The sequence below is a fragment of the Pinus tabuliformis genome, chromosome 1_1 (assembly GCF_031772625.1).
Source record: "Pinus tabuliformis cultivar Carrire ecotype Pingquan chromosome 1_1, CPIR1, whole genome shotgun sequence".
In the NCBI taxonomy this organism is placed as follows: Eukaryota; Viridiplantae; Streptophyta; class Pinopsida; order Pinales; family Pinaceae; genus Pinus; species Pinus tabuliformis.
The window spans coordinates 219,008,980-219,034,752 of record NC_142297.1 but is presented as its reverse complement, the minus strand read 5'-3'; positions in this window follow the sequence as shown (position 1 = coordinate 219,034,752).

Sequence of the window (25,773 nt, the reverse complement as noted above, 5' to 3'; positions counted from 1 at the left end):
CTAAATACACTGTGTGGGTGTGTTGCATTTCAAAAATCCCTTCTGTGGGGTGTGATGGGCGAGAAATGACAAATGGCAGTGTCATTCCGCGAGGTGGAGAGGAAATGGAAGCTTCCAGAAACTTCTCATGTGCCACTTGCCTCACTGAATTCAACCAAGGATGAGTAAGAGACCATCAATCTCCAAGTGGAAGTAAGAACTATCAGAGGGAAGACACTAATGAAATCACAAGCTAACTCATCCCCCTTACAGATATCTATATATGGATCCCTCATCCCAGAGATTCAGAGGCTGGAATTTTGCATATTGTAAGGAATTGTTGTTGGTTTCTTGAGACAAACATCAGATTGTTGGGTGATCTAAGCTTTGTTTGAGGTGAAGAGGGGCTTCTTTGCTGGGAGGTTGATGCTGGGTCAGAACAACTGGTTGTAACTCCTCTTGGCTCTTTCTTGTTTTATCAATAAAAGCTATTCAAGTTTTCCTCCATGCTCTTGTATCATTGATTCTTGCTATATTTGTATGGTCAATTTACTTCTGATCCTAGATTTTTTATGATTATAGATCCATGTCTTTGTATAATGTTATGCTTCTATGATCTTACAGGTACTTTGTGAAGCTGGGCGTGCAAGGGAGTAGGTGGCTAAAGACTATCAAAGAAGAGGGGAATCAAATCAGGAGATTAGCGCAAGACAAAGGTTGGTCTTTCTGTTCCTCTCTATCTATAATTCATAAAGGAAAAACGAAAATAGCTTTTCTCTGTTTGTTTCTAAGGTAGCTGTCACACCTTAGTGGGATATAGTAGTTCTATATAGACACTTTTCCCTGTAACACTCATGAAAATACAAGAGGAAAATATCTCTTATTAACATATGAAAAATTTAACCAATTCAGGGACTTCCATGTACCACCCGACCATAGATTAGGATGAACCAAATCTTTCTTTCAGCTGATCACCCCCACACCATATTCCAAGTGTGAATGTGGGATCTCATGGAAAATCCAAACAAAATCAAACTAGGGCTTTTAGAGACCAAACCACCTCAACCCTCAACTAGTGATTCTACCTCACAGTAGGACATCACTAACACCAACTAGATTGGTCTCTATCCCAAGTTGTCCCAGGCTAGAAGAACTAGTAACTCAACCCAAAACCTTCCAGGGTTTTATAGAATTTGTCCAACCCGACTCCAATAATAGTAACTCAACCCACCAAGGGCTCCAAAGTGTTTTTCTAACCTAGACTCTAGGAATAGTAACTCAACCCTAGTTGTTCTAGGGCTTCCAGAGCATTTGTTTCAACCCAGATCCATAATAATTTACAAGCACCAATAAAAAAATTTCAATGGAAAAAAAAACCCACAATACCATGGTTATCCACAAAATGGAAAGGATAAGCAAAACCATTGTCAATCCAGGAAATCCTCCATGCCAATGACATAACATAACCAAATAATAACATGCATATACCATGCATTCATAATCAACAAGGAAAATCACACATGTAACTTGTTACCTGCAAATCAATCCATTTGTAGGTGTTGATCCAACTTTTCCCCTATGCTTTCCCACTTCTTCTTTGCTTTCTTTCTCCAAATCCAATGAAAACTAGAGTGCTCCAAGCATGCTGCAATAATTCTCAAATATTTCTCCAAGTGTGCAAGAGTATGAGGGAGAGAGAATAGAGAGAGGTCTCCACCATAGAACTATCAAAAGTTGTGAACTGATGCTCAAAAGCCTTTTTACCATTGAGGCCTCTATTTTCTTCATTTTTCCTTAATTTTCCTTGAATTTCATCCTCATGCAAATTTGTGACCTTTCATCTCCCTTTTCTCCTAAATAAAATGCCAATTAATGCCACGTTACCTTTGCCAATTCCTTTACCGGTTTCCATATCCATTTATTAATAACCAGTGATCCTCATCACTATGTTTTTCCTAACATTCAGCTTAGAATACGTGTCCCATCACCTTGGTTATTATTTTTATGTATTTACATAGGAAATCAACCAGGGGTTATTATAAAAACACCATGTTTACCAATTAACTAATCTAAAATATAAAAATTTAGTTTTTTTTCATACCACATGTACAATAATCGACAAAAGATAACCCCCCAAAATAGGGGCACCTCCACAAATGATGGAAACAATGGGTTTTAATGCATAGATTCTAGTCCAAAGGCCCTTAAAGGGTAAGCACTTTGCAAGCAACATTTCCAAATCCAAGCATGGATATGTGTGGGGCTCAAAAGTGAACATTCTAGCCTACAAAGGCCATTCCAAAGACTCATACCAATTTCCTTTTAAATAGGTTTAGGGGTGACATATCTTTAATTCATGCCAACAACCTCTTCAACACTCCTCCCGACATAGGTGTTCAACATTCAAAAAACTATCAACAAATGCATTCTTCATGAAGTATCCAAAATGTGCCAACAAACTTGTCCTAGTGTGCACATGTCCATGTTGTGTTCAAGATTAAATGGTCATCCTCAAAATGAGATAGCTCCAATAATTTTGTAAATAAATAAAAAAACCTCCAACCAACCACATGTGGGGGTGACACCATTTGAAAAATTCCATGTGGGTCTTTGAGTAATGAAAGTAAGTCCAAGAAAAGAAGAAAATGGTGGTCTCGAGCCTTACACATTTGAAGTCAGTGCAAACCTATAGCCCAGGTTAGCCCCATAAAACCTACTTCTATGTTACACATGTATATAAACATCACAAGGTATTAAACACATATTTGTGAAAGATAAACAACTTAATATCTTGAAAATAGAACTCCAAACCTTGTCAATTCTAACCACATATTTTAGGTGTTATAGAATATAGATAGTTAATAAGAAATGGATAATTGTTTGTTTTCTTGAATCATCCCTGTAATTCCCCCGACCATCTTTCAAGGCATATAACTACCCCTATTACCCATGTAACCTGATTTTCCCACAATTTTACCTTTTAATCCATTTTCTACAACAATGGTTAAACATGGATAATGCATTCGTTTACCAAAATATAATTTGCATAATAACGCCATTAAATGATAATTTATGTGCAACAAATGATAATACATAAATAATTACAATAAAAACACATAAAAATTAAAAATAAACGCTTATATTTTCAAGAAAACACTAAATGCATGGAAACCTCAAATGTTCCATTGATCCGTAAACCATGCTACTCATAATCTCTGAGTAGTAGGTCACCCCTAAGTTGGGAGTTTGAATCCATAGGGATATAACTTACCCAACTCCAAGTACATACTAGTACCATACATAAGCAGGTCAAGTTACCAAACCCAGCATCCTCCCACTGACAGTTTCACATCCCCCACCAACCCCACAACCCAGGCAGTGCCACACCATCTCTGCACTCGATTCCATTGGGTTATGCCACTACCCTTCCAAGGTGTTCAACTTAGTTAACCATATATGTTCTAAATCCATATTATTTCCAACTATTCCTACCACCTCATGGGTATCCAGGTACCCCTATAACCTCACATTTTACAACGTATTCCCTTTTCCTTGAATCCTCCTTGGATTTTTCTCGGGGTCCATCATGTCATAAGGTCATCCCTATTTCCCCTCGAGGATGTCCAATCACCTCCCACTAGTCTAAATAATGTAATATATTCCCAATAACACTAACCGCATCACTTTTATGTGCATGTAACTCTCTTGACACATGGCACCCTCTAAGGTCACTTTATGGATTTTGGATAAAAATATCTGCACTTTTGAGTTAGGATTATTTTAACAATGTTTTAGCCACCTAGGCTTAATCCCTTAATCACTTACCCTTCATCCCCCCTTTCACATTTGTGAAGTCTTATCCCCACATGCTCTCTTGTTTAACATGGTATGTGGTAGTGATTTATTTTTACGTCGATAAGCGTTCTATTATGAGGTTCTTCGTAGAAACACTATAAAGATTCATTATCCTCTAATTGTCATGTACATGTGTCATTGTCTTTTATTCCATTTATATTTATATTGGTCCTCAATATGTGTCCCATTCACCAAAAAATGATGACCACTAATCACAGTATTAACCTGTCCACTTGGAGGTCCTCGATGTAAATCTCTTCACTATCACGAGAAGACATGTGCACTAGTTTTCAGAAATTTCAAATGACAAAACTGCATGTTATATCTTTATGAAAAAAAAAAGTATTCCCGTGAAAAAACATCAGAAAAACGGAAGAGCACCATACATATGATGATTTCTTAGACTTGAGTATTGTACTCCGATTAAAATTCATAACTAGAACAAGAAATGCTAGATTTTTGAAACACAAATCCTTATCTCATCTTCAAAGCATGACAAATATCTCCTTTCTACAAACCAGTTCGACTACCATATCCAACGTAAGTCCAAGGATCATTCACGTTTTTCTTCTTCTCCTCCAATGATAGATGAAATAACTCTTTCAAAACCAAACGTCTGACCATGAGAAGTTTCACAAAAAATCTATGGTTCATAAATTGGAAGAATCCCCACTCTCTACATGCATCTAATATGTATTCCATTGTCTTATTCTGACATTCATGGTAGAGACCAAAGAGGTCTATGATGGGTATCTCCTCTACCAATAGCCAGAGATTGAGGGGCCTCTTTTCATCATTCTTAATGTATTTGGATGGCCAAATAAATTTGTACCAATACTTTTATGGATTCCTCAAATTTTCATTCTTACTTTCCTATAAATTTCTTCTATCAAAAATAAAATGGATAAAATCAGGTTCCTTGGAAACAAAGTAAGGTATATAGTTTACTGCAATCGTTAATCATTATCGATCATCATAATTTTAACATCTACATCTAAATCTGATGAGTTCATTATGTAAATACGTACCTTCCAAATATTCAACTATAGATATTTGTTCACCAACATTTAAGTGAACATATTGCTGCACACCAGACCTTGGATGTACCACAAGAACAATCTATGGTAGAAGAATAATGGCCCACTGAAACACATAGCATATTCCATGAGAACCAAATAAATATGAACACTTTTTATGACAACTAAACTGATTTTGAAATCAACTTCTCTTGGAATTGCAATAATGTTGCATGCATCTTAAACAGTGGAAAAATTCTAACTATATCTAGGTTGATCTCAACACATTCCAAATAACCCAAAATAGATATTATGAATCTCATCATTCTCTTCTATTACCATTTTTAGTCAATATAATAGTTGATGAGGTTGCAAAATTGCCTTCCCTTGTGTTACATATCTACAACCAGAAACCAAACTCTCACAAAAAATGTAATGACCAACCAAGATCACAAACCCCGCATACTCAACATTCATTCCAAATCATATTTTCCAAGCACACAAAGCACAAAAAAATAGTGAATACACCATATCACTTCCATGTATCATTCCTCCTTCCAAATACAAAAGGCCCCTCACCTCCATGGGCTCCATTTGTTGTTATGGTTTTTCCTCGACATTCCTCCTATGGGTCTCTGACGCTTTGAATCCCAATTGATATTTGAGTATCAAAGTCCTTAAATTCGTCTTTTCTACCCTTATCCAATACAACATCACTGAAAAAATTTCCAACAGAGAGATTTCTATGGAGTTCCAAAATACGAGACACCAACCTTAGCCCTAACCTCCTTAATTTCCATTTGATAAGGGGTTCATGTAAATCAGCTTCAGACAACATCCTTTCGAATCTAGATTGTACATCCTTGTGAAACAACTGACCATCACCATTGCCACCAACATGCAATTGGGTTGATTCAATATTGATTCTGGTTGAAGCCCATTCAGGGAATTCAACCCACGAGTAGAACTATGGAGTAACATCATAGTATTAACACCTAAGAGAGATACCATAACCAAAATTTTGTTAAGAGTTCAAAATCATTGTTATGTACAAAATAACAAGAGAAAATCAACATTACATTTTCAGATAAGTTGTATCACTGTTATGTACAAAATAACAAGAGAAAATCAACATTACATTTATAGATAATTTGTGTATCGCTGCTATGTACATAATAATATAATGATATCACTACACTTTGTATTAAATTTAGCTACAGTAAGGAAAGAAAAGCATACAACAAAGATTTGGGGTTTGGCAATTTACAAGAAAAACTAGGTGATTTTGAGGTTTTTGGTGCTTAAGGGGCTCTTCCAACCAACTCCAAAGAATTGATTGCATTCAGTACAACTCATTCTTCAATAGTAAGCTCTTGTGCAGACTGGTGCTTCAACAACAAGCTCCTGCCCATGCATATGTTGAAATTCTTCACAAAAAAATGTCATCCTCCTAAATTGCATTCTCTCCCATAAATGGAATCTTTGGTTCTCTTTTTAAAACCATGACACCTCCAATCAACCCACTTTCTCCCAGAAATGGAATATTTGGCTCTATTTTTAAACCTACGATACCCCAAATCAACGCACTCTCTCTCAAAAATGGAATCTTTGGCTCTATTTCTAAACTCACAACACTCCAACTAGCCCGCAGTCTCTATCGACTTTCTCCTCAAGTCACATTATAGTATAATTAGATTACTTTTATTAATTATTTTTTGAGTTAATAAAAATGATTTCTTTAAAAGTTTTTAATACTCTTACAACTTTCTTCAAAAACATTTTTGTTAAAGAAGTTATTAATACTTTTTAAATATTTTTTCCATAACATTTTATACCAATTTGAAATTAAAAAATAAATAAAAATAAACTTAAAAACCTCTTTGACTGGTCATTATCTCAGACCAACCAACAAACATGTTGACAATCTTATCTACAAAATATCAAAATTTTTAAGGCCTTATCTTCAAGCCACAAAGTGAACCATCGTAATTTGTACATAATAATAAGAATTTTCACAAAAAAAAATTGGCCTTGATTAACTTGACCTTCCAATTGCTTCCTTTCATGCAATGGTTTTGTATTATATTAATGAATTTCAATGAGCAACGACCCACCGCAGGGAAACTGCACATGCACCGGCCATTTTACAGTGAAGTGGTGTTATTGACATGGGTGATGACTTCGCCTAACCCTCACACGTTTCTTTCATCTCAAAAATCTATGGGCTCCTTTTCTGGTCAAACTCCAAACCCTTCCACTCATTGCCCATCACATAGTGATGATTTTTCTAGTAATATAAACAACCTCACAGACCTCATACTTTTTAAATTGAATGTAAATAATTGATAACTAAAGTAAATTGGTGCTCAACATTTAAGTCTTGGAGAATATTCTCAATACCTTTTGAATGATTAAAAACATTCTTGGAAATGAAAGTGGATGGTTAAAATATGAGTGTGGTGAGTGGTAACCAAGATGGATGGAGATTTTTTTTTAAATTAATTTTATTTTTGTTTATATAATTGGCTAACACCAAAATGGATGGAGATTTTTTTTTTTAAATTAATTTATTTTTGTTTATATAATTGGCTAAAAAATTTGACACTTTTTGAAATCAATAATTTCATTATGAGAAATTAAATTACTATTCTAAACTCAAGATGAAAACCCTAATCATCACATAGAAGATGAGACACAAACACCCATCCACAACTCATCTTAGATGATGATGACATAAGCACCCATAGAAAGGATGTTGAAATAATAGCCAAATGGTGAAAGGTCAATGATATACATGTTATGAAATTAGAGGACGAGGGCATAGACATACAAATATTAGTTTAAGTTAAGTTTATTTACAATTAATATCCACTACATGCCAATATTTCCCAATGGGACTATAAAACATATGAAGTAAGATAAGAGTATTGGTAATGAAAAATCCTCTCCAAAATAAGACAAAAGAAACATCTAAATGCTAGAAGGAAAAAGCAAGAAAAGAATAGGAGAAAGAAAAATTGCACAAAATTGCATACAAGCAAAAGTGTACTTTACTAAATTTTCAACTAAGGTATAGACAAGCAAATAGCTTTAAAACTTTCTCTTGAAATACAATGGTGATGATATATGGCCCACTCTGCATCTAGAGAGAGAAAGAACAGAGATGGGAGGTCTCCTGCATGTAAAGGGCCAAACATATTTAGGTATTGTAGGGTTTTGGAGTGAGCATGAGTGACAATTACCACAAATTCTAACTAACTCAATAATTCATGCAAACAAAATTTTGGTTTACCTAATGCAAAGATACATTTCAACACATGAACATGTTGATTGAGATTGAAATCATAGAGGTTCCCTCTTATTATTGCCACTCCCATGATCAAGAGATAAATAGAATTATTGACATAATATATAAGCTCATATCACCTATTTTTGAGAGGTTCTAAGAGAAATGCATAATAGAGGTGATCCATAAACATCCATAGACAAATCCCATTCCAACTGGCTAATTGATGGGCCAATTAGAGGTTATCATCTTAGAAAAATGTGTGAAATAACATGCAAAATATCTTGGTCGAGGATGCATTGGAATTTTTCTTAATGATTTGATGCACTTGTGAATGATTGAAGGCCAAGGGGAAGATGGGTCATTGTAACTCCTTATGGAAGATTTTGATTTATTGAAATTTTTAAATTTGTGACTATGGGGTTTGAAGGATCTCTTATTCCACAATAAAAAAAATTAAGATGAATATTGAACTTACGATTGAGAACCTTCTTATGACATACCTGGTGATTAGGAGTAAGCACAGGGTTATTCAAACATTAAGCACATTCTAGACACATTCTAGTTTGCCATTTTTTCTTATTGATGATTCTTGTCTTGATTAGAATAATTGCAATGTTTATCTTGAGTGAATTTAGTTCAAGGGTTTCCTAACATATGTTACATAGGAATCTTTGTAATCAATGCTACGCAATTTACTCCATCTAGGGGAAGGCTAGAGCTTGAAGTAAAGTGTGAAGAGATCGTGGAGATTGTAGTGGTTGTTTTATGACAGCGGTCATGTATCCAATCAACAATGCCATCATAGAATTTACAACAGTCTTTGATGTTCCCTAATAATGGTGTTGGCATGAAACATAAAATGTTAGGCCGCTATACTACTAGTATAACCCCTTATTGTTATTAGTATAACCCACTTATTATATTGATGTACCCATGTAGTGCCCATATTGTTACTATTGTGCCCCATAGAAGCCCACTATTGTTATTATTGTGCCCTTACATTATTATTGTTATGTCGGCTCTGATTATGTTATGACCCCTTAGACTCCTATATATAGAAAGGAGGTCTTTTCATTTTTATCATGGAAGAATTGTTCATTTATGTAATGTAAAGGAGGTTGCCCCCTCGAAGAGGCTGAATTCTAAGGCGTTGATCTATCTTTTCTTGAGCTGGTTTCATAACATTTGGTATCAGAGCTTCGGATTCTAGGGTTTCGCTACTCCAAACAGGTCATCGTGGAATTTTCGCTATAACTTTTTTTCTGTGATGTTTCAGAAGTTGTAAAAAAAACCCATTTGAGAAGAAATCGCGCTGAACCTTGGGTCCAAATTTCAGATCTTTTTACGCGATATTTGTGGAGATATGATCTGAGGAAGTTGGTCCTTTTCCAGACTCCTGAATTACATTCAAAACAGGTGACCTGGGGAAAATCGTCATAAATTTCTCTCTGGGGATCGGATTGAAATGTAGTAAGAAGGTACAGAAAGAGGACGGACTGTAGTTTCTTGTATGCATTTTTCAGATCCAAAGGTTGAAACAGTGACTCGTGGCAAGTCGTACAAGTTCGCTCTACTGAACTAGTCTATAATCAGGTCATCGTGGGAGATTGTGCATAACTCTTTCCTGGAGATTCCAATTTGGATCAAACTAGTGGCATTAGAAAGAGGACACAGAGGGCTACTATAGGTCACAATTTCAGAACTTAAAGATCTTAAACTACAGAGTTACAGTCGTTTCAAGGTAGAGCTCCTAAAATCAAGAAAAAGCAAGATGAGGAAGTTTGATGGCAAGGATCCGGTAAATTGGATACTTCAGATGGAGCAATATTTTGATATACATGGTGTACAACTGTTACAAAAGGTATGTATTGCATCTTCATATTTAGAACCAGATCAATTTTTATGGTACAAAGGGCTTTGTTCTCATAAACAACTTGTTACGTGGTCAATTTTCACGGAGGAAATGATAGCACATTATGAGGATACAAAGAGCAACACCTTCTTTAGAGCAACACCACAACAATTGGAAAGAGTAAAAGGGCTTTGTGACATAGTGGAAAGAAAAATTATGGAAACCAGGAAGTGTACCCCTCACAACTATAAAGATGGAAGTGTTGTTTCTCCTAGCCTTCCACAACCTACAAGGATTACACCACAACAATTGGAAGAAAAAACAGAAAAAGGGCTTTGTTACAATTGTGATAGGAAATGCACTAAAGGTCATAAGTGTGTTGAGAAGAAATTATTTTACATAGAATATGAAGAGGAGGAAGAAAATGATCAAGAAACAACAAAAGAAGAAGATATACGCCAGGACCCCATCCCAGAGAAAGAAGAAATGAATCAGACCATATCTTGTAAAGCATTGGCAAGAATTACCACTCCTCAAACTCTCAAGATAGAAGGACATATCAAGAAAAAAAAGGTGCAAGAAGTAAAAGATCACATCGAGAAAGAAGAAATGAATCCAACCATATCTTGTAATTCATTTTTCGAAATTACCACTCCTCAAACTATCAAGATAGAAGGACATATAAAGAAGAAAAATGTTCAAGAAGTGAAAGATCACATCGAGCATCAAGAAATAAATCCGACCATATCTTGTAAAGGATTGGAAAAAATTACCACTCCTCAAACTCTAGAGATAGAAGGACATATCAAGAAGAAAAAGGTTCAAGCAATGAAAGATCACATCGAGCATCAACAACAAGTTCTCCAACTTTTAAAGGATAACACCACTTCGGTGCAAAATCAAATGAAACAACGGGCACTTAAAAAATGGCGACCTTACCGAATGGGAAGACTCTTAAAGGATGAGGACGTGGAAGCATTGTTTTGTGCTATTTATATTATCCAACCAGATTGGATAAACGAAGCAAGGGATGAATGGAAGAAGGACGAAGAAGTATGGCCACTTATTCAAAAGTTGCAAAAGATCCCAATTCAAACAATATTGCCAGAAATTAAAGAGGAAGGAAAAATCATATTGGAACCTGGAGCATTCACAGAAACAAGAACCCGACAGCTACGAATCGATCAATTTCAAAGTATCTCATCAAGTGGAAGAACTTACCCGCTGAATATTCCACATGGGAGAACAAGAATTTTATACAGAAGCATCAAGAACTACTCAAGCGTTGAGGACAATGCTTTTTGAAGGAGAAGGGCATGTTAGGCCCCTATACTACTAGTGTAACCCCTTATTGTTATTATTATAACCCACTTATTATATTGATGTACCCATGTAGTTCCCATATTGTTACTATTGTGCCCCATAGAAGCCCACTATTGTTATTATTGTGCCCTTACATTATTATTGTTATGTCGGCTCTGATTATGTTATGACCCCTTAGACTCCTATATATAGAAAGGAGATCTTTTCATTTGTATCATGGAAGAATTGTTCATTTATGTAATGTAAAGGAGGTTTCCCCCTCGAAGAGGCTGAATTCTAAGGCGCTGATCTATCTTTTCTATCTTTTCTTGAGCTGGTTTCATAACATAAAATTTCCAAAATTGTACTTTCTATGAAGGACTTCTCCATAAGTAAGCTAATAATAAATGAATATGAAAAGAATTCTTGAAACATTTTCTTTTCCAGAGTAATAAGCTTAAATAGATTTTAGTATTTCACATGGAAATTTTTGGTTATATGTCCATGAAGGTCATCCCTAATTCCCTGTCTCTAGTTTGTAGTACGATGATGAATAGCCAAGTTATAATGAAATACTACAATTTTAGGAATTTCTTTGTAGGATCAATCAAAGTGGTTTGAGTCGTACTCATTGGAAATAGGCCAAGCCCTGAACCATGGATATTGTGGTTTGGGATTGATCATGACAAAGAATTTTTCTGAACAACTGGGTGATTTTATCGTAGTAAAGTATATAAATGGAAAGGATAACACTTTCTATTTGTTTATTCTGTATCCTCTAGTACGAGTTCATAGTTGTGGAGGAAAGTAGATGTTTATAAAATCAAAAAATTACATATTATCATGTAATTTCCAGGATGAATTCAACAGTTCAACTCAGATCAATTCTGTAGTTGATAATGTTCAAACCATGAAGTCAAAGAGTCCCTTGTCATACGACCCTAGCTCTAATAGACAAGTCTTTCCTGTCAAAGATACATTAATGAATAGAGTAAGTTGGTACCTAGATTGAGCCTATTTTCTTCAATTACCCTCTTAGGGTAATAAATGTTTGCCTAGAAGGATTATTTCCTAAACATTTGGTGCCAATATATCATTCATTGTTTTCCTAAATCTTTTTCTATGCCAGATAAGTTTGTGGAAGGTGCTTGAAAACCTTATCCTTCACTATGAATAAGATAAAAGTGTAAAGGTAACAATGAATTTCTTCAAGTAGGGAAGAACTTATGATCTTGTGTTAATGGACAAAGAAATGCCTATCATGGATGGACATGAGGTATATAAGTCTTAAATCATTGGATTTTTAGGTTTGTTTCATTTTGGTTCCTTGTGAGTTTTTAATTTAATCATCTTGATTCTCATATATCACAATAATTTTTATTATGGGTTCACATTTTGATTCATTCTTCCCCTGGAAAATATTGGATTTTATGTTAGGATACAAGACAATTGAGATCAATAGGAATTAAGACACCAATTATTGCACTCACTGGAAATTATTTTCATACAAAGGTATGTATTACATGTCCAACATATTCTTGAGCCTTGATTTTTCCTTCTGATGTTGTGCATTATTTATGAGTTATTTTGGTTCCTAAATTATCATTTCCCTTTGTAACCTCTATCTAGAGACAAACTTGTGTAATTTCTAGCTTGTTATGGTGTTGAGAGTTTTCATAGCAATAAGAGGGGTTGAAAATTTCATGTGACTTCATTTTATTATACTCATGTCCTTGTGGAAAAAGGCATAGAAAGCCAAATAACAACAAGACAATTACGTTTAAGGTTTTTAGTGGAGCCATTTCTCCATTTTGTGAAAGTGATTCCAATTTATGGGACATTTTTGTAGTGTATAGTATTGGGAAGAGTCCAGATAATGTAATTATATTTACTTAAAATTTTGTAGACAATGTTTTATAATGGTTTGTTGTAAAATATCTTTTTGGGAAAAAGAGCCCCTAGATTTTCTCCAGAATGCTCATGCAAATTTCCTACCACAACTTTGACATAGGTTCCATGCACAATTTGCATCCCACTATAACAAAAATCATTGGCATATATTAATTGAGGGAACCCCCTCCTAGTTTTCAAAACCAGAGGGAGTATTTCAAACCATTATTGGTTTTGTTATTGGGCCTGCCTTCCCTTCTACTCCAAGCATTATGGTTTTTATCATTGGGGCCTGTATATCCTTCCACCTCTATTTCAAATATTATTGTATATATATTCGAAGGGTCAACAAAACGCCAAAACACTATCAGCATACCCTTGCACCTTTTGGTGCAAATTCTAGTAATAATATGCATGTGATTTCATATTTACAAAACTAAGATCATTGGTACCAAAACATGTAAAATCATACACACTTAGCCCAAAACACATATGTACATGGACACACCATCCTCAACATAGTCCCCAACTCACCATCCTAAACGTGAGATGTACATCAAACATAGGGGTCATCCTAGCTGGTGTTGTTCCTTGAGATGTTCTCGACTATATAGGAACTATGCCAAGGCACCATAAACCTTCTTTTGACCTCAAATTAGCTCTTGATTTTCAGGGGTATTCCTCATCAAATTCAAGAAAATTGGTTTGTGCACACTCTCCTTACCTTTTATGTGCTTTATTTCAATGTGATAATCAACTAGAATTCTAACCATATAATTTGTTTAGCATTTAAGGCTTGTTGTCCTAATAAATGCTTCAAATCATTTTGGTATGTTCTCAATTCAATTCTTCTCCCCATGAGGTAATGCCTCCACATTTTTAAGGCAAGTATAATGGCGCCAATTACAAATAATCAGTGGCATAATTTCTTTCATGTTCCTTTAGCTTCCGATATTCGACGTAACATACCACATGTTTATTTTGCATGAGGACTCCTCCAAGCCGCTCCTTGCATTCATTGGTGTAAACTATGAAATATTCATTTGGAGAAGCTATCCTTAGTATAGGAACAATTCTTAATAATATTTTTAAATGTTGTAAAACCTCTTCACATGTATGAGACCACTCAAATTTCACACCTTTCTTTTGCAAGGAAATGATAGGATGTGATATTTTTGAAAACCTCTCAATAAGCCTTCTATAGTAGCCCGTTGAGCCCATGAAGGATCCAAATTTTGTCATCTCTTTGGGTGTTGACTACTCTTTGATTTCATTGGTCTTCTCTAGGTGTAATGCTACCTCTTCATCTGAATTGATATGACCCAAATAACGAGTCTGATTTTGATAAAATGAGTATTTACTCAACTTTCCATATAGTTGATGTTCTATGAGCACATACAACATCATTCTCAAATACTTATGATGTTATTCCTTATATTTTGAATACACTAGGATGTCATTCAAAAAGACAACAAAATTATGCAAATAATTCCAAAAAATGTCATTCACAAGGCACATGAAAACACTTGGTGCATTAGATAACCCAAATGGTACCACCACAAACTCATAATTTCCATATCAAGTTTGAAATGTTGTTTTTTGGATGTCTTCCTCCTTAATTCTTACATGATCATACCTTAATATCATGTCAATCTTGGAGAACACTTTAGCTCCATTAACTTATCAAACAAATCATCTATTCTTGGCAAAGGGTATTTTTTCTTCACTATTACTTGGTTCAACTGCTTGAAATTAATACACAACCTTAGTGTACCATATTTATTTTTAATAAAGAGCACTAGGGCACTCGAAAGTGATACAATTGGGCATATGTACCCCTTCTTTAAAATTTATTCTAATTACATTTGTAATTCTTTAATTTCTAGTCTTGTTGGTGTCTTGTACACTGGAGCAATTCCAGGTACCAAATCTATAAAGAATTGAATATAACTTTTAAGTGGTAAACCTGGGATTTCAACAAATACATTTTTTAATTCCTTAAGTACCTAAATTGTATTCAGTGTGTGGTGCCTTGTCCTTGGTTTCCTCCATGTGAGCTTCATAAATTTTGCACCATTTCCTAAATTTTTTCTTCAATTGCATGGATAATATCTCCCTAAAAAATTGGTCTTAGAACTCCATGCACTTGTCTTTGTCATCCTTATTCATCAAGTAAATTAAATGTTGTATTATAAAAATCTAGGATTCCACTATGCTTTTCCAACCAATCCATACCAATTAGGAAATCATATGAATCCAATGGTATGATGTTCAAATCTCCAATTGTGCTCAACCCATTCATATTAATTTGACATTCCTTTACAATTTAAATTATTATTCTTTTAGCTATATTTGTATCTAACTAAACTAACCAAATCCTGTCATGCTTGGTTCTCTTCAAATTAAATTTTTCAACAAGTTTAGAATCAAGATAACTATGACTAGATCTAGAATCAATTAAAATGGCTATGGGATAGTTATTTATCTTACCTTAAACATTAATAATATGTTACCAATGATCAACTTTTTTGTTGTCTAATTCTATATATATCGGGGGCATGCTTCTGCCCATGTCCTCCATTGTATCAATGCCTTGAATTTCATTTTCCCCCCTTTGTGAGGGTAGTCCATGTACATGTGCTCTCCTTCATAACTCCAACACTTGATGGGGTGAAATATTGATATTTTATCCAAGGAATAAAATCCCCTTTGTTCACCATGGGATGGATATGTTTGTTAATTTTCTTGAGAATTTCTCTTAAAAATGAAGGCTTTAAATCCCTTGTTCATTTGCTCCACCTTAGCTCTTTTCTTGTCATCCCAAGTTTTCTAGAAGGATAGTTTATCTTTACCCTGCTCATAATGGTACTCTAGCTTCCTCGTATCTTCATCCAAATTCCTAGACTCTTCAAATTTAATTATGTCACCATAGAATGGTGAAAACCCACTTACAAATATTTGTATTTCTAGCTTTTCATCCTTCATAAAGCCAAAATACCTCAATAATTTAATGAATTTTTTACCATATTATTCCATTTTCATATTCACTAACTTGAGCTCAAAGAACTCCTATATTTTCCTTTCATATTAATTATTTAAAAAGTGCTTCTTTTGAAAGTACCTTTTAAATTGCCTCCATGAGATCTTATTTCTATATTAGTGTTTGAATTCTCTGAGTTGTTCCCACCACAAATTTTATTTTCCTTTCACAGATAGATTCCAATTTGTTCCTGTAAGTTGGATTAGTAATTACATAATTTGAGGTACTTTATCATCTCCAACAACCAACCTCTTTTCTCCTCTCCCTTCTTATGCTCACCATAAAAAGTAGGAAGCTTAATCTTCCTAAGCTCTCCTTGTAAATTATCCATGTCAGGTTTCCTTCTTTGTTGTTTTAGTAGTGATATTCTTGGACTACTCTGTAATTCTCAAGTAACATAACCTCTCTTGGTTGAATGCATTGGAGAGCGATGTTGTTTCCTAACAACACTCCTAGAATTCCTTGAATATATAACATTCTTTCCCAAACTTGTGAATTCTTCTCCTTTTCTTACCTTGAATCAGATTTCTTGTCCATTCTTATCTGTAAATTATTTAAGCTATATAAAGTATGTGTGTTAATTTGTTTTTTTACTTCATCAACCTTTCATTATTAGCCTTGTAGTTGAGCACCTCCATTTTGATACTCCTCATGGTCTCCTCTAGGTCTCTATTCTCTAAACTATCCCTTTCATGCCTTGATTTTGTCTCAACATTACCCATGCTAATATTCATACCTCTGACCTCTTCTTCATGACTGTAGGACTCCTAAAAATTTTCCATACTTCTGGGCCTCATGTTAATTCTAGTCCTATAGGCCACCAAGAACCTTCTTTTAATTTCCTGAGAAATTTCCTATCCCAAACCAAAATTCTTGGTTGAAAGACGTATTCTCCTCCTCAATAGATCTTTATTGACTACTCATTTTCTAAAACCTACATTTCAGGTTGAAAGCTATGGCCTATGAATCCTTTGGCCATTTTTCCTAAGTTTTTTATTCATCTACAACAACATTTTGTTAATTTCTTGGAATTATGTGTACCCAAATTTAAAATCTAGCTCCATGGTTAGGTTCTATTGTCTAAGAGCTTTCTTGGAATGAGTTTTTGCTTGTGTTTAGTTGGAAAAATGACTATGGAGAGAATTACCATTCCTGCTAGGATTAGTTAAATGTGAATTTAGATTTCTGATGGTTAATAGTATTTCTTTATACATGGTTCATCATAATCGTCTAGTTTATTAGCTTTGATTGACCATAGGGAATTTGTATTTCATTGAAATTTTTGAATGACGAGCTCACCCAATTTGAAATAGATAAACTTTGTTTCACTATCCACTTTTTTGATAGGATGAAAGCTTATCTTGGAACACAACATGTGCAAGTATTGTGCTTTCTCTCGCTATTATCTTGTAAGATAGGGTGTTTTTCTTTCTCTTTATTCTATCTATAATTGATCAAGACCTTACTAGGTTGACCTTTTATGATTGGGTTTACCTTTCAGTGAGTTATGTGCTTGAGCTCTTTGATGTTTTTTGGCTCTCATAGTATTTCTCATGATGCTTAGTGGAAAAAGATACCAAACACAAAGGATTCTAATGGAAAATTTTTGAACTAGATCTCCTTGGCCTAATGCATAATGGGAATGGTTCAAATAGCTTAGCATTTCACCAAAATCAATAAATTGTGGCAGGATGAGCTCAACTTCTAGAAAATTAAATTGTGGCACACATTGGCTTACTTGGTCCCTCAAGATGATTGTTTTCAAATCCTAAATAATGAAACTACCATATAGAAAATTAGAGATTCTTGGAATGATCTCCTCCACTGAAAATTTAAGCATACAACTATACCTAATGAGAAGTTAGGTAGAAAGAAGAAGCTAAAAGGGAGTGTTTAAATTTGTTTTGAACTTGTATTAGCATTAACATTTTGTGCTTATTAACAAATCCTTGTTCAGATTAAATGGTTTTTTTCAAGAAGAATTCAATGATGGTTGAGGATTGAATCCAAAGATAACTATAATGCTAAAACATGAATCAAGATTCCAAAGTGGTATCATGGACAAAGAGGAGGAAATCAAAGTACATTAGTTTACACTAATTGCAAGAAAGAATGAATTCTATCATGCATGGTGTGAAGCTTTGGTTGGAAGCATGCATTCATGATTCTTGAAAATTCCATACAACCCAGATCGTTACTCTTCATTCTTTGTGCATGCCAAGGTTATGAGGATAAATTCCTTCTATCATGTCAATTGTTATCCTATTTCATCCCCATCTAAATCCCACACAATCATCATGGCTATGGTGATGGACTAAATTTTGCCAGTGATATATGTGTCCAAGGTCAATATAATGGCATGGACTTATAAAATGGTTGGTGGTGACTACTCAAGTGGAGGATGTTGAATTTTTTACCTCATCTTTGTACCTACACATAGATAATAATTCAATAACATGAATGTTGGGTATGTGTCATATTCTTTTAATAACTAGCCCCAAATGTGATGTGTATGTGTTAGGCATAATGGAGGGGTAGAGCCCCTACAAAAAATTTTGACCATTGTTTTGCGTCCATTTTTGGTAGTTTTCGAAACAATTTTCATTATGCCAGTTTTATAGTGTATGTTTTTTCAACTAATGGTTTTCAAATTACAATTAAGGAATTAAGGTTGTAATCTAATTTTGGTCAATGTATTAATGGTTTTGGATGCTGCAAGATCCTAGATATTATATTGTAAATGATAAGGTTGATTGATGATAAAAAGAATTAAAGGGTGGCTCTAAACATTTTGTTGTTTTTCTTGGTTAAATGTTTATTGGGTAAATCTTTGAGTATTATGTATGATTGTCATTGTTTAATTTTCTATTTATAAATAATATTTGTATGCATTTCTTATTGGAAAGGTTAAAAATTACAATGAAGCGCTCGAAGCAAGTATAATTCACACATTTTGCAAACACAAACAATCCCATGCATATTAATGGAAATATTTGAAGTGGAATATGTATGAAGAATCATTGAGGCACCATTGTGAATTACATCATTACCATTGATTTTCATTTTGATCACTAATGATGTGATTGGAATGAGATTTCCTTCTAATTAAACCTTCATGGTGGAGTAATTCTTGAAAGTACGATGCTTGTGTTTTGAAGGTATCCTCAAAAAATAAATTTAAATCAAGGCTTGATTTCACTAATATTCCTAGATGCATAGTTATTACTACACTATTTGTTTTTATGAATTTAAACCATGAGGGGTGAGACATTTCACATTCACAATAGGGAATGTTTTAAAAAACATTTCAAGTGAAAATATGGGGCTATACCTTTCCAATAAATTCTTTGAGTCCATTATATGTTGTCCCTAAGCCCAATTTACAAGAATTTTAACATGCTTGAAGGCATAGAGATTATCATTGATTATGGAGCTTCTCAAGAAGAAGTGTCCTAATATCACCTTCTTTTCACAATGATATCATTCCCAAATGATTTTTAATCATTTAAACCATTGAAGCCAATGAGTAATGAAAAAGAATTTAGAAATAAATTTGTGAAACAAAAGACAAATGTGTGTGACATTGTAGGAATTTGATTTTTATCAAAGAACTTGGTTTTCAATCCTAACCTATCCATGAAACCCAAGGCTATAAAGATCAACTACATAAAGGGATAATAAATAAGCCTTGAAAATAGTCACATCTTAACAAAATTTTGAAACACTTCTAAACAAGATGCTTACACTTGTAATATTTCAGACTGATAAGCCATTCTTTATGAAGTGCATTAACATATAATTTTCCCATGGTGTGTGCTACTTGGAAAGTGATGTGTGGTGTTGTTGGAAATACTAAGAGGGGGATGAATCAATGTTTCATTACTTTTAACAATTGTTCACTCAGTTAATCTTGAATTCACATCACACAAGCAATCATTCACAATGTATGAACACAAAGATCAAAGTGTAAGTCAAAAATCGAAGAAGAAATAGTTGTAAAGAATATTCAATTCATTACAACCATATGTGTTGGTGTTATGACTAATGTGTTGTCCTTTATGGAAACCTATGTGATGAGTTGTCTTTTGATGGAAACCTACTTGATGAAGATGTCAATAGGATGTGTCTACATGTGATAGAAAGATTGGTCAAAGGCATAACAGTTCAGAGACAGAGGAATGATAAAGATGAAGTTTGAAGAAGTATATGCAGGTTCTATGAAGAAAATACAAGAACATATTTAGGTTTGGTTAATAAAAGTCATGCATGCAGGGTTCTATGAAGCAAAATTGAGTGCATACACAGGTTTGGTGAAGAAAAGTTGTGTATACATACGTTTTGTGAATAAAATCCATGTATATACACAGCTATGAAGAAGGAAAGGCACGTACAGTTTCTACACCATGGTATTCTAAATACCAAGGGTATTTACCTAGTATTGACCCATGATATTGAGCCCTACAATGGATATTTGATCCCATAAAATAATACCATCGACATTAGTGTGGTTTTGACCTGTGGTATTAGACAAGGGCTAAGTTATATAAGGAGATGAAGATAAAAGTATTTTGGTGTGCAAGTGATGAATATTTCATAAATAGTTAGATCTGACGCAAGTGTGCATGTAATGGTCTATTAATGATTTTCTTGATCTGAAACTACGTTTGCATCTAAGAGTTTGATGATGGATCAGATCCAATAGATCTTAAATGACTATCTTAATAGCAGATTGGTTTGATCTGTGATATTTATGTCTGATGCATGTTTTATTATTTATGCCGAGAGATTAATTTGTTCTGAAGATCTGATATGTAGAAAAGCTTTAATTTAGTATTAGTGGAAAGAGCATATATAAGTTAGGGTTTTGCTGAATAAAATGTCTGATCAGTCTAATCAATCTTGTTGTGTCTTTGTTGTCTACCAATGAAGTCTTACTTGATGATCAGAGTTTAATAGTGATATTTGAAGTTGAAATGATTGATTGAAGAGTGAAGATGTTGCTAGATATATGTGATAGAAGATTTGTGATAGTTCTATGATAGTTTCATAATGATTCAGTGGTTCAGGGATTTACTTTGTGTGTCTTCCAGAATAACAATGATTCAGTTTCACAGTTCAATGTTTTAAGACTTGTACGTGGGTATGCCTCATGGAAAACTTGTATATACTCGGATATGCTAAAGTAAAGTAGCATATAAATTCTGATATTTATTGATAAGGGTGTTATCACTTAGAATTTTTCCCTAGAAGTTATCAAAAGAAGGAAAAGACCGAGGTAACCACAAACTAATGTTTTAAGTATAGGCTCTAGCCAACCTATGACTCAGAGAGGGCTCTCTATATGATTTAGCTTTGTTTGCTGGGATTTTAGGCTAGTTCTTAAAGTTCAGGGGGTTTTGATTTGTATTGAAGGTTGGATGGTGGAATCCTTAAAACATATGGATAGAATGAAGTCTCTGGACCATTGGGCTATGGATTCAAAGAAGGACAACAGAACTGGGATTAACTCATTAAAGGGAGTGTTCAAAGGGCAAGCTAGTAGAGTAAAGTACATGTCTTTAGGTCGGATGGGTGAAATGATCTTAACTAGGGTGAGAGAGCACTCAAGAATTCTCAGACCGGGATTAAAATGAAGAATAGAGGATAATCATGAGCAAAGGGCAATTAAGAATCCTTTATTATAGATAGAAGGAAACTACCTAAACTAATAAGCAATCAAGAATTCCTTAACTTAGATAATTAGCAGAAAACATTTAAATGCATAATAGTTAAAACAAAGTGCAATGAAGCAAATTCTGAGATATCATTCTATATTATAGCATTCAGATTTCAGATATATTAAATATTATGGAAAAACTTTTAAAGAAAGATAAAAATACAAGAGAAGATACTTGTCTATACTTCGGACTACACATGAATCCTGTGAAATGTCTTGACTTTATTCATTAATCCAGCTTGCTGGTCCAAATAGTGATACAATAGCTTACAGTCTTCAATCAAGAAATTCTATAGAAATGTCTAAGAATCCACCCCACATACTTCAAATTGTGAAGTATTTATACAAAAAATTATTAAAAAATATCTCAAACTAACTTGAGATTTAATTTAGGAAATACAAATATCTTCTTGCAAGAAGATAGAGACAAATAATGAATTGTTTCATGATGTCCCTTTTTATTTGGTACTGCTAGCTTTTATGGTTGGATTTTTAGCCCTTTGTGCTGGCTGGCAGTTGTGATGTTTCATGCTGGAAGCTTCTTCAATTTTTATCTTTCACCTAATACTCTTTGACCATACTACTCTTTGACCATGCTGCCCTGTTTTCATCTGTTTACCTGGTTGCTCTCATTTTTACTGTGCAGTAACTTTTTGTTGTAAATTTGTCACAGTAAATTAGTCATTGTATCCCACCATTCTGCATCAGGTAATTTCACATTCATCATCCTCCTGTAGATCTCATCAACTTCAGTATATTTGGCAAAATTGGGTTTGGTGAGAAATAAGTGTTTTATCTCATGCTCAAGAAAAAACAAGTTTTCAAATGTGTTATACAAAACTTTGCCTGTTGGCAATGCTTTTATGGATGAAGAGTTAGCTTGTTCCTTAGCAAACTGTCTGAATCTATTACCATATTCCAATTATGTCATGAGTTTGTCATTGATAACCAAAGGACTAGGTAGACCTTTCTCCCTCAAAATATGGAATTTATCCATGAACCTATCAATGGCTACCTACATATTGTGGCACTTTTCTTCTAAGCTAAGCATAAGGTTTCTTTTGGAAAGGACCTTTCTTATTTCCAAAATGGTCTCAGTATTATCTTATATATTTAGCTCATGGAGCTCATATATATTCTTGTTGTTGAGGAAGCGGATGATTCTATTGGCATCCTCAGGCTTATTTCCCAACTCCTCCTTTACTTTCTGGATAGCTTCTGTAGCTATCTTTATTAGCTCTGTTTGTTCAAAAATGACTTGAATTGATGGCCAAATATCATTGACAGAGTCAATGATATTGGCCCACAGCATTTCCTTGGTTTGCCCAAGTGGTTTCTCCAGTGTTAAGTCTTTCTCTAAGACTTTGATTCTTTCACTCATTATTTGGGCTTTCCGTGCTTCTTCCTTTTGCTTAAGTTGGGCAAGTTTGTAGTCAGTTTCCAAACTTGCCACCTTTTCTCTCAACCTGTTCATCTTTGTAGCCTAGATAGACATCTCTTCCATGGCCTTAACCAGTTCTGCTTCTTTCTCTCCTGATGCACTTGTTGTTGTTGTAGATTCTTCTGTTACTGGAAATGTTGTGGCAGGTGGAGTTGTTGGTGCCAGTGAAGTTGCCAGTGTAGAAGGGACTATTGTGGATACTATAGGGATGACATCTTTTGAAGTTGTGGCTAAGTCGCTTCACTTCAATTGAATAAAGCGTCCAACTCCTTTTTTGTCTCCTTTAATTGGTCATTGAGCTTTAGGACCAAGTCCATCAACTCCTCATGTCTGGTTTGGCTTCCCATGACTTCTAGGGTTTGAGGATGTTACAGCTATGGTATTTTCAATTTCCTCTTAAGTGCATCAATATCATCATTTTTCTTTTTTATAAGCTCGTCTGTAGATTTTATATCATTCGGATCTTGTCCCAATTCAATCATTAAGTCCTCTAAGGACTTGATCCTTGTATCCTTGGCCTATGAGGAGGCCATATCTAACTGAAATTGAGCAGAAATTTTATTCAAAGAGTTTTGTAGCTAATGAGAAGCTATGGCTTTACCTGTCAGGGTGGAGTATATCATCTCTCCAGCCTATTTGTACATTTTAATATGGTCTATGGAATGAATATCCCTGGCCAACACTTCAAAGTCAACCCTTTTGAAATCAAATGTTGTCTTGGGCTGCTGAACTATAGGCTTAATAAAAGACATTTGCAGCTTTCCCTCTTTAATGTCAAAGGCTGACATTAGCCTTGTTTGATTGGTGGGAGTCAACTTCAGATACTAAGCATATGTTTGGGCCTTAAGCCTCTCATTGCTTGCTTTGATTTCCTTGTACCTGTATTTTATGTCTTGGTATCTGTCAGCAGGCCTGTTAAATGAAGACACTTCCACACTAAGTTTCCTTTCCAACATTTGAGTCTAAGATGTGGAAGGCTCTTGCATGCCTTCAGATGGATTGGTAGGCCTCCTTCTGTTTGCCTCTGTATTGGTTACTTGAGCCAAATCTTCTATGTATTCTTGTTCAGACGCTGGATCGAGCCTTTGTATCTTGCTTGATTCCTGTTGCAAATTTGAGGTGTCCATCCCTGATGTGGAAGCACCCTCTTTGTTTCTTTTTGGAATTTTCTCCTCATTCTGAGGAGTCTGCATGACTGGAGGGGTACTCATTGTTCTTTCTTGCTCTTTTGGTACCTATAGAAAAGAGTTGTCATCAAGTTACTTTTCTAAATCATCAGAGCATTTTCTACATCTACTCTGGTGTTGTCTTGGTCTACTAGGGTACCTCCCACCCATTCTGTTTGGTTGGCATATGCATCTATTTCTAGTATTGGGTGGTGGATGAAGGGTCCTAGCTTGACCTTTTTCCTTTTCTTGGTAATGAACTCCAAAGGGTCATATCTCCATACAAAACTCCTTTGGAACTTCATTCTTTGCAAGATTAGGTTTTCCTCTTTCTCTGCCTCCCTAGAATTGCATATGAAGGGACCTAATAGATCTTTGATTTTAAAATAAGCCTTCTTCTTGGCATTGACAAAATTGACTTCATCTGCATTGATGATCTGTCTGTAATATTCTAAGGCAAACAACCTCGTGGGGAGGTATCTTGGCAATTTATATGGTGCAAGCATGCAACCATATATTCTAATTTTTGTATGGTTCTAATAAAGGTACCAGTCACCTACCTTGGTATACTTGGAAATATGGAGGACTCTCTTTATTACTGGGCTTATCCTAGGTGGAGGATTCCCAATGAGCATGGTCATGACTGGATGCACAAAAGAATCTATAAAGTCTGAGTAGGTATATGGTGATCCAAACTCATGAAAAAATGGGGTCCAAAAAATAACAGATCTGGGCTGGCCCCTAGTGTCAAGCTTTTGAAGGGTAAAAGGGAACTTCTCATTCTTGTGAACTGCTCATGCATTTTGTCATCTATGAATGTGGCAAAGTCATATATAGTTGCAGGAGGCTGTCTTGGGGTATATATGGACATGAACACGAGAATTATTTCATCAATTTACTCACTTGTGGTGTAGCCCAACACACATGATATCATGGTTAAAATGTTCTATCCCCATGGAGAGAAAATGGCTGATACATATGGAGGGGAGTCCTTAGGGATGTGTTTTTCCTCCCTTATGAAGGTTTAGAATAACTGGGCCAATTTTGCAGGGCTAAGCTTGGGATACAGGTCCAACAGATCTCCAATTGAGAGGGGAGTTAGGTTTGGCCCTGGTTGGAGTTGTAGCATTTCATTAATGGACTCAGTTGTGATAGTAAAAAGGACCTTCTGGTCATGAGACATTATGGTTCTATGGCTAGGGACGTAGCATGCATAGCACATATGAA